The 13,762-nt window shown below is 38.6% G+C and overlaps 1 protein-coding gene across 2 annotated transcripts in view; it reads left to right on the top strand.

Moving 5' to 3' along the window:
- The window catches only part of TAFA1 (TAFA chemokine like family member 1), a 640,413-nt gene that overhangs the window by 604,636 nt on the left and 22,015 nt on the right, over positions 1–13,762 (top strand). The gene's annotated exons all lie outside the window — the stretch shown is intronic.

Below are 13,762 nucleotides of genomic sequence, written 5' to 3' on the forward strand. Positions count from 1 at the left end.
GAATCATAAATGACTGTGAATAGCTGTAGCAATTTTGAGAAAAAAAAAACAAAGTAGGAGGGATTTCAATGATATCAAACTGTATTACAAGGCTAATGTAATCAAAACAGCCTGGTACTGGTTTTAGAAGAAACATGTACACCAATGGAATGGAATAGAAAGCCCAATAATAAACCCAAGTATCTATGGTCAATTAATATTTGACTAAAGGAGAGGCAGCATAAAATGGAGTAAAATTAGCCTCTTCAAAAAATGGTGTTAAGAGACTTGGACAGCTATATAAAAAAAGAAAAATGAAACTCGATCACCAACTTACACCATACACAAAAATAAATTCAAGGTAGATAAAAAACTTAGATATAAATTATGACACCATACAAGTCCTGGAGGAGAACATAGGCAGGAAAATCTTAGATATTCCATGCAGCAATATTTTCACTGATATGCCTCCTACAGCAAGGGACATAAAGGAAAGAATAAGCAAATAAGATCTCATCAAAGTAAAAAGTTTCTGCATGGCTAAAGAAAACAGCATTAAGATGATAAGAGAACCAACTGTATGAGAAAACATATTTGCCAATGATACCTCAGACAACAGATTTATCTCCAAAATATAGAAAGGATTCATATGACTCCACTCCAAAAAGACAAACAACCCAATTTTAAAAAATGGACAAAAGATTTGAACAGACACTTCTCTGAAAAGGACATACAGGTGGCCCAGAGACAAATGAAAAGATGCATAGCATCACAAGCCATCAGAGAGAGGTAAATTAAAACCACAATGAGATACCACTGCACACTGGTGAGAATGGCCATCATTAATAAATCAACTAACAAGTGTTGGAGTGGATGTGGAGAAAATGGAACCCTAGTGCACTGTTGGTATGGAATCTGCTCAGAAAATTAAAAATGGAACTGCCTTTGGACCTGGCAATTCCACTGCTGGGTTTATATTTTAAGAACCCTGAAACACTAATCCATAAGAACCTATGTACCCCAATGTTTATAGCAGCACAATTTACAATAGCCAAGTGCTGGAAGCAAACTAAGTGCCTAGGAGTAAATGAATGATTCAAAATACTGTGGTACATTTACACAGTGGAATACTATGTGGCAGAAAGAAAGAAGGAGCTCCTACTCTTTGCAAAAGCATGAATGGAACTGGAGAAGATTATCTCTTTTCACTTGGAGCTAAGTGAAAGAAGCCAGGTGATGAAAGACAAATACCATATGTTCCACCTTTAAGTGGAACCTAATTGACAAAACAAATAAGCAAGCAAAGTATAACCAGACATTGAAATTAAGAACAATCTGACAGTAACAAGAGGGGGGGTGGGAGGGGATAATGGGAGGAATGTGGGGGAGGGTTTTCAGGAACAACTATAAAGGACACATTGACAAAACCAAGGTGGGATGCAATGAGAGGATGGAGGTAGGGATGGCTGGGGTTCAAGGGAGTGGTGTGGGGTTAATACAGACAACTGTATTTCAACAATACTAAAATTTAAAAAAAATGAATTACAATTCTAGATCTAGGTTTTGATGTTGAACTTTGGCAATGAACTTCAGCCTGCTTCCAATTTAGCTAAACTTACAGTTTTTCAATTCAGCCACAAAAATAGTGGATATATGGCTTTAGTTAGTAAAACTGTGATTCAGAATTTTTTTGCAAATGGATGTATCTGAAACATCGCTGTATTTATATTCCTGGTCTCCTTTCATTCTTTAACTTTCCTTATGCCATTACTGACATAAACAAAATAACTTCCAAAGTGCCAGTATTCAGTTTTCTTTTCCCATGTGTGTTGGCAATCAGTTTGTTCTGATTTTTATTTTAATCTTTTTTATTTTTTATATTTCAATTACTTTTGACATTTAATATTTTACAGTAATTTCAGATGTACAACATAGTGGTTAGACATTTGCATAATTTACAATTTAATCCACCCAATAAATCTAGTACCCACCTTACATCATACATAGTTCTTAATTTTGACTATATTCCTTTTGTAACTACCAATTTTTCCTTCTCAATCCTTTCACCTGTTCACCCACCTACCCAATCTCCCTTCAACCTGGCTATCATCAGTCTGTTCTCTGAATCTATCTCTGTTTTGTTTGTTCATTTTTGTTCTTTACATTCTGCATGTAAGTGAAGTATTTAAAAATAAGGACCTTATATTATTTCTTATTTCTTCATCTACTTTGAAACATATGTAAAAGTCTGGCATATATTTATGTATCTCATACTGCCTATATTAAGTGGTGCTAAGCATAGAGCATATAGTCTATAAATATTTTCTAATAAGTAAAGCTAAAGTCTTCTAATCCATCTAGACAATTCCACAAAACTAACCATGCTAGTTGTATGCCATTCTGTAGGGGAAAATAAAGGAAAGAATTGGTTTTTATTTTCTGTTTCTCGAGGTAGGCAAAGTCATATGTCAAGGGAATATTGGGCTGTTTTTGTCAAATTACAAGAAATAACAAATAATCAAATTATTTTGCCATTTCAAACACACACACAATTAAAACTAGATCCAAGCATGCTCTATGTTCAAGATTTTTGCATTTCATACTCACATGAAAGTCAGGTTATGTTTTATGAAGTTCAATTATTACAATAAACCTAAAGGCATTGAAGTCTCCTCAAAGATTGCATGAATGTAATGGCTTTAGAGAAGGTTGTTCTCTTATTTTATCAAACAACTGTGAAAGAGAGAGAGAGAACACTTGGAGCCACAGGCTTCTTATCCAGGACTCATTCCTCCTAAGATTTCCCTGTTCTTAGTTGTAACTCACTCAACCACTTTTCACATCCTAGTAAAATAGGAGAAAACATGGGTCTTGCTCAATTCCCTAGGATCTGGTTTCCCAGACAATAGATAACTTCAGGGTTAGAGACACTTCTCTCCTACTTGCTAATAATTTGTACAGATATGAAAAGGCCTAGGAGGTTTCACATGCCCTGTTCTTCTCCCTTGTCTAAAGTCTCCATCAATGCCAAGAGCATCTCACTGGGAGTCTGAACTTCCTTTAATCTAATCCATTTAGAAAATGACTTACAAATTATTGAATAAAGTAGAGGAAATTGATACCTTTTTATTAGGTTGAAAAAAGTTTTTTCACTGCTGGCATCTGAAATGTGTTTTCTATTTAAATTTTACCTCTTTTGGTCTTCTCTAGTGGGAGTGAGATTAAATGAAAGACCTTATAATCAGTGTACAACTTTCCCATTACTGCCAAGATGGCAAGCACTCATTTTGCAAAGAAACCTGGTGCCAAGAATTTTCTGGGAATAATTTAATTTGGGATCAGTTGCAAAGTGGAACAACCAAAAATGATATTTCAACATATCAATAACTATAAAAGTCATTACTTTATATTTGAAAAGTGGAAGGGGTACTTTACTTGCATTATTTGATTATAATAAATCTACAGAAATCCTAGCAAAAATTATATTATAGAATCTAATAATAACTTTATAAAGTACTTTCAAATTGGGAAAATACTTATATATGAATATACTTCCTCTAAAGTCGTAGTAACACAGATATCTTAGCACCAAAAGATATACAGATATATATGTAGCTTAAACATTGCTTGTAAATATCAGTTTTTTAATCTGATCTTCCTTTTGACTTAAAATGCAGAACCATTTTAGGCTTCTTCTTCACCCAAGTATCCCCATTCCATTTTGTTACCATGGATATAAATGGATCAAATAGAAGTGACAACCACAAGGATATGAAATTCCAGTGGAATTAAAACACAAATGTCTCTGTTCTAAAAGAGCAAAATTCTTCACACTGAGTTGGCTAAACTTAAAAGATACATATGCTATAAGTGTGTCTCATTCATTGGGGGCCAATAAGAAATATCTATTTACACAAAGGCATCACATGTGGCATGTTTAGTTGGCTGGTTGGTTGATTTTGACTTAGAGCCTCTGCTAGTCTTGACCTGTTCATTCTCTCTTCATTTTTGTAACAGCCATCTCAATTGAGTTTCTTTGAGGAGAAATTATTAACAAAGTAATTGAGGTTTTATTGCTATATTAATTCAATTCTATAGACAGGTGAAATGGAATATGAAGGCTGGCAGTTGTCTGGGTTAACTAGCTAGCTAAGCATTATGTTTCTGAAACCTCTCCAAAGAAAAGCAAAATCCATGCCACACTAATATCATTACAAATTAAGCACTGGGGAAGCTATATAGAGAAGTTGGTACTTGCAATAGAAATAGCAGTTTTGGGGACTTCTGGCAAGATGGAGGAATAGGTGGATGCACTGTACCTCCTCGCACAACCAAGATTAGAACAACAACAATTTACAGTAGAATAACACTCAGAACTGATAGAGGATTTATCTGAATGGAAGTTGGACAGCCAAGAAGTTGAAGTAGACCCGTACATCCAGACTGGTAGGAGAAGGTGAGCCGGGCGGGCACGGGGCTGATGCGGGTCGGTGGCACGCGGAGGTAGGGGAAAATTTGGCACAAAATCAGCGCGACAGCCATCCAGGTCACAAGAGCACAGCGGTGATCCCTGAGTACACAAGCTGCGGCTGGCGGACTCAGTGAGGCAGCGATTGTGGACCAGGGTAGAGCTCGCAGCCCAGGATCCCAGAGAAGGGTCTGAGCCCAGGAGAACAGAACTACCGCCATTGTTCCCTCCCGCCCCCTCCCCCGTCCCCACATATAACGTCACAATCTAGCAACTGGGGTGCCCAGCCCAGGTGAACACCTAAGGTTCCACCCCACACCATAACAGGAGCAACCAGACCAAAAAAAAAAAAAGAGAGAGAGAGAGAGAGAGAGAGAGATGGCTCAAATAGAAGAACAAATCAGTGCCCCAGAACTCATCCTTTTGAGCAACCAAGAAATAGCCAATCTATCAGATGCACAGTTCAAAACACTGGTGATCAGAAAGCTCACGGAATTGGTTGATTTTGGGCGCAATTTAGATGAAAGGATGCAGGTTACCATAAAAGAGATGTAGGAAGATACACGGAGGAGAGCCAATAGTGAAAGGAAGGAATCTGAGTCTCAAAACAATACAGTGGACCAGAAGGAAGATAGACTCAACCAAGCAGAAAAGCATGATGAAATAAGAATTCAAAAAATCGAGAAAAAGCTTAAGAGCATCCAGGACAACTTTAAACGTTCCAACATCCGAATTATAGGGGTACCAGAATGGGAAGGGGAAAAGCAACAAATTGAGCACGTATTTGAACAAATAATAAAGGAGAACTTCCCCATTCTGGCAAAGGAAATAGACTTCCTGGAAATCCAGGATACTCAGAGAGCCCCAAAGAAGTTGGACCCAAGAAGAAACACACCAAGGCACATCATAATTACATTAGCCAAGGTAAAAACAAAGGAGAGAATCCTAGAAGCAGCAAGAGATAAGGGGACAGTAACCTACAAAGGAGTTCCCATCAGACTGTCAGCTGATTTCTCCAAAGAGGCCTTACAGGCAAGAAGGGGCTGGAAAGAAATATTCCAAGTCATGAAAGACAAGGACCTACATCCCAGATTGCTCTATCCAGCAAAGCTCTCATTTAGAACAGAAGGGCAGATAAAGTGCTTTTCAGATAAGGTCAAGTTAAAGGAGTTCATCATCACCAAGCCCTTATCTTATGAAATGCTAAAGGGACTTATCTAAGAAAAGAAGATACAGAAAAGACATGTATAGTGAAAGGTCAGCAAGCTCACAATTATTAACAACCACACCTAAAGCAAAACCAAAAGAAACTAAGTAAACAAGTAGAACAGGAACAGAACCACAGAAATGGAGGGCACATGGAGGGTTAGCAGCAGGGGGGTGGGAGGAGGAGAGAGGGGGGAAAGGTATAGAGAATAAGTAGCATAGAATGTAGGTTGAAAATAGATAGGGGGAGGGTAAGAATACTACGGGAAATGTAGAAGCTAAAGAACTCATTAGTATGACACATGGACATGAACTAAAAAGGGGGGAAACATGGGTGGGAGAGGGGGTACAAGGTAGAGGGGAGAGAAGAGGGGAAATAGGACAACTGTAATAGCATAATCGATAAAATATAATTAAAAAAAGAAATAGCAGTTTTTATTTTTTTTCTGGATGACAATATGACAAGATATATATCGCAAGTACTAAAGTCCTTTTCATCCTTTAACTAAGAAATTTCATTCCTTAGAATTAATCCTGATGAAATTAAATAAACTTGAAAGACCTATGTGCAAGTGTACAAGATGATTGGATAGGTATGAGTAGAATAGGCACTATAGATTGGATGCAGATGGTCACCAGAGTAAAGGACCCTAGGTGTCTAGTGATGGGCAAAATCGCAAGCCCTTGCACAACCACTCACTTAAGCACTGACCCCTAGATATGATATCTATGCTTCAGCTGTGCTTCAGCTCAGGGCCCAGAAAAGCAGTAAAACCAGATGGAGAAATGCCATGGCAGACATCAGGACCAGCTGCAATGAGTAATGACCCCCTTCCTTGGTGCTGACCAATCAGTAGAGACCATAACCCTGAGGAGGCACACCTGAAAAACTAATGAATATTTTATATCGACTATCCCCTGCAAGCTCCAAATAAAAGCCCTAAGACAAGAAGTCTGAATGTTCTCACTCTCTCTCCACCCCCTCACCCTCAGGCCCCCACAGCACACCCGTGTCTTTGCCTCTCTCTCCTAAGTTCCAAGGGCTCTTCCTTTGCCTCTGTAACTCATTTCCTGAGCCCATTTCTTCTAGGGTTCTTTTTTCCTACCTCTATGACTTTCTAAATAAAATTTCTCTTACAGTTTTGTGTCTTGACTCTGAATTCTTTCTTAGCGAGAACTCAAGTACTGATGTTGGTGAATAGGGGTCTAACACCTGGTGCTGTTTCACCATCCACACAAGGATGTTCATGTAAACATTTTTTCTAATAGCAAACCAGCAACCACACACACACACACACAAACTTAAATTTTCAAGAAGATGGGACTAGTACATAAATTAAGATACAGCCTTGCTATAGATATTATGTAGGTATTAAAATCATGATACATTTAATTTATTTACAGACAAGGAAAAATGTGTATGTTCAGTGGTTAGGTTTTAGAGTACAAAAGAGTATATGTGATATAACTTTACTTTTATGAAAAATTTTATATTACAAATTGTGTTGGTGTGTGTATTTATTCAACCATTTAAAAATAATTATTGATCACCTACTATGTGCCAGCTTGTTCTGGTCACTTTGGAGTATAGAGTTCAAACCTCATGAAGCTTACAATCAAGTGGGAGGGGAAGACAAATACCCAAATAAACTAAAAATGTGTGAATTCAGGTAGTAGTGCTGTAATGAAGAAAGTCAAAGCAGGCTAGAAGGAGAAAGTAGTAGGTCAGGTAGGTGTGGATTATTTTACATAAATATTCAGGAAAGGGCCACTCTGAGCAGAAATAACTGAATTTTGGCCAGATCAGTGTCAATTCTGGGAGAACATGCCCGAGACAGAGGATGAGCTGAATCAGAAATAATATTGACAAATTCACTGAAGAGCTACATGTTTGAATGATTGGAACAAAATGTGAAGTACAGTGGGTATGGTAGAAAATGTGATTGGACAGATGGAGGGGTCAAATGACATGGATCTTTGTAGACTACGTAGTAAGTTGTTTACAATTTATTCTATGTGATGGAAACCATTGGAGAGCTTTAAGCAGAGGAGTGATGTGAAATTATTTGCCTTTTAAAAGATCACTCTGGATTCTGTGTCAAGAAAACTCAAAGAGAAAGTCTGAAAAAAAAAGTCTGGGCTCTCTATTCTAAATATAACAGTCTACCTCTACTTAATGAAAGTATGAGTGATGCATATGATCCTTTTGACAACCATCTATATGTCTTGAATTTTAGAAAAGAATATATATTACATTCAGAATTAGTGGGAAAATATAAAGATTACTTTTTTAAAAATATACTTTTTAAAGATTTTATTTATTTATTTTTAGAGAGGGAAGGGAGGGAGATAGAGAGAGAGAGAGAAACATCAATGTGGGGTTGCTGGGGGTTATGGCCTGCAACCCAGGCATGTGCCCTGACTGGGAATCGAACCTGAGACACTTGGGTTCACAGCCCGAGCTCAATCCACTGAGCTACGCCAGCCAGGAGGATTACTGAGGTTGACAAAAATAAGAACATAAAAATGTTTGCATCTCAATAAAATTACAAATTACTATCTATTATTAACTTCAGGGTCACACAATATGTTAAACAGAGAATGTTAAATATGAGAATATAGGCCATTGTATGTATTTGCTTTCTCTGTTGAATTGACTACAAAGGTATGGATTTATTTATGGGCTCTCTATTCTGTTCCATTGATCTATGTGTCTGTTTCTATGCCAGAACCATGCTGTCTTGATTACAGTGGATGTATAGTACAGTTTGATATTAGGTAGCATGATTCCTCCAACTTTGTTGTTGTTTGTCAGGATCACTGTTGTTATGCATAGCCTTTTGTGGTTCCATATAAATTTTTGAAATATTTGTTCTAATTCTGTGAAATACATCATTGGAATCTTGATAGGAATTTTGCTGAATCTATAGATTGCTTTGGGTAGTATGGACAGTTTGATGATGTAAATTCTTCCTATCTATGAACACAGTATGTGCTTCCACTTACTTGTACCTTCCTCAATTTCTTTCTTCAATGTCTTAATTTTCTGAGTACAAGTATCTTTGGTTAGGCTTATTCCTAGGTATTTCATTCTTTCTGAAGCAATTGTTAATGGGATTGCTTTCTTGATTTCAATTTCTATTAGTTTATTATTGGTATATAAAAATGCCACTGATTTCTGGATATTAATTTTGTATCCTGCTAATTTGCTGAAATCATTTATCAGTTATAGTAGTTTCCTGGTGGAATTTTCGGGGTTCTATATGTACAGAATCATGTCAATCTGAGAATAAGGAAGTTTTACTACTTCCTTTCCCATTTGGATGCTTTTTATTCCTTCTTCTTGCCTGATTGCTCTGGCTAGGACTTCCAGTACAGTACTGAGTAAGAGAGGTGAAAGTAGACATCCCTGTCTTGTTCCGATTCATAAGGGAAACATTTATAGCTTTTTCCCATTGAGTATGACACTGGCAGTGAGTTTGTCATATATTGCCTTTATTATGTTTAGATATGTTCCTTTAATAGCACATACAATGGGTATAGTTTATTCAATAAATGGTGTTAGGAAAATTGGATAGCTATGTGAAGAAAAATAAAAGTAGGCCACTTTCTAGCCTTGACTGGTGTACCTCAGTGGATTGAGTGCAGGCTGTGAACCAAAGTGTCGCAGGTTCAATTCCCAGTCAGGGCACATGCCTAGGTCACAGGCCACGGCCCCCAGCAACCACACATTGATGTTTCTCTTTCTCTCTCTTTCTCCTCCCTTCCCTCTCTAAAAATAAATAAATAAACTCTTAAAAAAAAGTAGACCACTTTCTTATACCACAAACAAGAATAAGTTAAAAATGGATCAAAACTTAAATGTTAGACCCAAAACCATAAAAATCCTCGAAGAAAACATAGACAGCAAAATCTTGACCATAACTTGTGGCAATATTTTTTCTGATATATCTCACCAGGCAGGGTAAACATAAGAAAAAATAAACAAATGAGACTACATAAAATTAAAAAGTTTTTGCACAGCAAAGGAAATCATTAGCAAAACAAAAAGACAACCGGTCCTAAGATGGCGGCTTTGTTGGAGGGATCCTGACATCCTTTCTCTGTGCTGGGGAGAGAAACTCGCAGATTGGTGGAGGAACAGAACAAAGGGACTGGGTTAGCAAAACCTTTATGAAAGCAGGACATCAAAAATTATAGCAGACATTGAAAAACCAGACAGTAAGGAGACAGCTTCAGGACAACAGGGGCCCAGGGATCAGCATGGGGAGCGGGGGCGGGGGGGGTTGCAGCCTCCAGGCCCAGTGCTCCCAGGTCTGCCTCAGGGCACCCAGGAGAGCAGAACCACTGCTCCCTCCTGGACAACGGGGTGGGGGGGGGGGGGGCGGGGTTGAGCAACACCAGGGGAGGCCTTGTTGCTTGAAGGCACAGGGAGGGGAGTTGGACTGGGAGACAATCACACAGGGGCTGCAGGTACCCGCGCATAGCCCTGGGAGGGGTGAGTGCCCCCACTTTGGGCGACCAGAGGTGGCCTGGACCTGCACCTGCTCCCCCAGCCTGGTGGTAGTGTGGATCTGTGGAAAATCCAGACCTCACAGCCCTAAACAAGGAAAGGGCGAGTGGATTCAAGGGTTTCTAGAGCCTGTGGTGGTGAATACAGGGGAGCAGGCGCCCCTTCAAGATCTCCAACTCTCACATTGTGAACCCAGAAGGGACGCAGTGCTTCAGGAGTTCCCGGAGCCCACAACGGAAAATTGGTGGAAGTAGGTGCCCCTTCGCAATCCCCGGAGGTCACACTGTGAATCCAGAAAAGAAGCGGGTGCTTCAAATTTGGTGGAAGGGCGTGTCTCCTTGCGATCCCAGAGCTTCCACCATGAACCCGGAAAAGACGCAGGATCCCTGGAGCCCAGGAGACTGTGGCAGTGAGCTCCAGAGAGTGTGCTCGGGAGCACCCATACCCACATACAGGGTCCTGCAGGAGGACAATGGATCTGGATTGGCTCTGGGAAGAGCACCCTGCTGGCCCTGGGGACAGTACCCCAGACACTGACTGACTTTTGACTGGGAAGAGTAATAAGCACTCCAAAAGCCCCTCAGCCTGCTGAAGGCAGCAAGACCAGAAAAACTGGTCTGGCCAGATAGAAACCAACAAGAGACTTTTTTTTCAGCTGTTGATGCTTGATTGTTTGATTTTATCTTATTTTTTAAGTAACTTTTTATTTTTTTAATTCTTAGTATTTTTATATCTCTCAATTCCTTATGTTTCTCTACTTTCATCTGAGTATTATTCCTACCACTCCAAATTTATCTCTCCTGCATTCCATATTCTGCTTTTTTCCCTTTTTTTTTCAGCTTACAAGTTACTGCAAATTTGTATTATCTTTTTCTCACTTTTCTGACTTTTTTTATTTTAATTGTATTTGGGTATTCTTTCTGAGTAGTCTTCTTTGCTTGGCTGGTTATACTGTCATTTGATAGGTTCCCCCTGTTATCTCAGTCACAGTGTGTTAATAATTTACAATCCTTCATTTGTGTTCCATTAGTACACCTCTCAAGGTTCTATACTCCTTATTCTTCTTATCTAGATCTCATAGATCCTGCCACATGATTGTTGCTTTACTGTTACTCTAAATAAGACCTAGTTCACACAATTGTAAATACTACTCAACACCCCTCCCTGATCTCAGCCCAATTCACAATTTCCTGAACTATATTATTGTGGGGGTTGTCTCTATTCTTTTACACACTACTCCTATTTACTAATCTTTATGGCCACCCTACCCCAGAATCTGACCTCCCACAGCCTCACAGCTTTCTAGATTCAGCTAACAATCCTTTCATCCCCAATAAAAGTCTTACCTTCTTTCCATCCTTTCTAAAACGTGGCTAGTGGGGTGGAAGATCATGGTTAATACTATAAATAGCCCAAGGATAACCCATCTCTTCTCTACTGGCTGCTAATGTAAATATCATAGTATACTGTCTTGCTGTCTTAAACCATTTGCCTTACTCCTCCAATGGATCACAAAAAAGAGAAGGGGGAAGCTGTGAACACCAGGATACATGAAGGAGACTGCACCACTGAATCTCACAGGTATTCTACCACAGAAGTTCACACCATAATCACAGGGAACAAGAGCAGATCAATTTAAAAAACAGAGGCTAACTAGAAGAATCCCAAAAACAATTTGAAAACAAAGAATCAATCCCCAAATGAAGGGAAAAGAGGAAGCCTCAGAAAAAAAAATGCTAAATGAAATAGAGGCAACTCAACTATCAGATATTGAGTTCAAAACAATGATTATCAGGAAGCTCAATGAACTCACAATGAGCTACCAGAAAATAGAGGGAAGCTACAATGATCTCACTGAAAATTATATAAACATGAAAAAGGAAATAGAAACTATCAATAAGAGCCAAGAGGAAAAGAAGAATACAATTTCTGAACTGAAGAACACAGTAGAAGGAATGAAAAGCAAGATTGATAAAGCAGAAGACTGGATTATCGAATTGGAGGACAAAGTAGAAAAGAACACCCAGAAAGAGCAAGAAAAGGAAAAGAGGCTCAGAAAGAATGAAGAGGGATTAAGAGAAATTCAAAACAATATGAAACATAAAAATATCCGTATAATAGGGATACCAGAAGGAGAAGAAGAAGAGCAAGGGATCGAAAACATATTAGAAAAAGAAATGATGGGAAACCTCCCTAATAGATGAGAGAGAAAGTCACACAAATAGAGGAAACACAGAGTCCCAATCAAGAGGAACCCAATGGGCCCACCTCAAGACACATCATAATGAAAATGGAAAAATTTCAAGACAAAGAGAGAATATTAAAGGCAGCAAGGGCAAAACAGGAAGTAACATACAAGAGAGCCCCAATAAGGCTAACAGCTGACTTCTCAATTGAAACACTCCAAGCCAGAAGAGAATGGCAAGAAATATTCCAAGTAATGAGAATGAGAGGTCTGCAACCAAGGATACTTTACCCAGCAAGGCTCTCAATCAAGATAGAAGGCCAAATAAGAAGATTCCCAGACATAAGAAGTCTAAAAGAATACAACTCCACAAAACCAGCTCTGCAAGAGTTGCTAAAAAAGGCTGCTTTAAGGAAAGGAAGGAAAAGAGAGAGAGAGGAACACACGTACATAAAAGGCAATGAATAAGTACCTATCAATAATAACCTTAAGCATAAATGGATTAAATGCTCCAATGAAAAGACATAGAATAGCTGATTGGATAAGAAAACATGACCCACACATATGCTGCCTACAAGAGACCCACCTCAGGATAAAAGACCTGCACAGGCTGAAAGTGAAGGGCTGGAAACAAATTTTCCAAGCAAATGGACAGGAAAAACAGCTTGGGTAGCAATATTCATATCTGACAAAATAGACTTCCAAAAAAGGGCCATGAAGAGAGACTCAGAAGGTCACTTCATAATACTCAAGGAAAGAACCCACCAAGAAGACATAAACATTGTAAATATATATGCACCCAACATAGGAGCACCCAAATACAAAAAGACAATCTTAGAGGACTTCAAGAAAGATATGGACAGCAACACAATTACTGTGGGGGATTTTAACACCCCACTATCAAAAATGGACAGATCTTCCAAACAAAATATCAACAAAGATGTTGTGGCATTGAATAATACCCTAGATGAAATGGACTTTACTGATATATACTGAGCCCTCCATCCCAAAGAAGCTAAATACACCATCTTTTCAAATGTACACGGAACATTTTCAAAGAGACACCACATGATCAGACACAAAACAATCCTCAACAATTTCAAAAAAATTGAAATCATGCCAAGCATTTTCTCGGATAACAAGGAGTGAAGCTAGAAACCAATCCGAAGGAAAAAAAAACCAAAACACTCAAAATCATGGAGATTAAATAGCATGCTATTAAACAATGAATGGGTCAAGAATGAAATTAGAAAAGAAATCAAAACGTTTCTGGAAACAAATGAAAACGAACTCACAACAACCTAAAACTTATGGAACACAGCCAAGGCAGTCCTGAGGAAGTTCATAGCAATATAGCCCCACTTTAAAAAGTTAGAAACATTCAAAACAAACAACCTACCCCTGCACCTAC

This window comes from Phyllostomus hastatus, unplaced genomic scaffold (genome assembly GCF_019186645.2).
Source record: "Phyllostomus hastatus isolate PE091 unplaced genomic scaffold, TTU_PhHast_1.1 phas_contig_16, whole genome shotgun sequence".
NCBI lineage: Eukaryota > Metazoa > Chordata > Mammalia > Chiroptera > Phyllostomidae > Phyllostomus > Phyllostomus hastatus.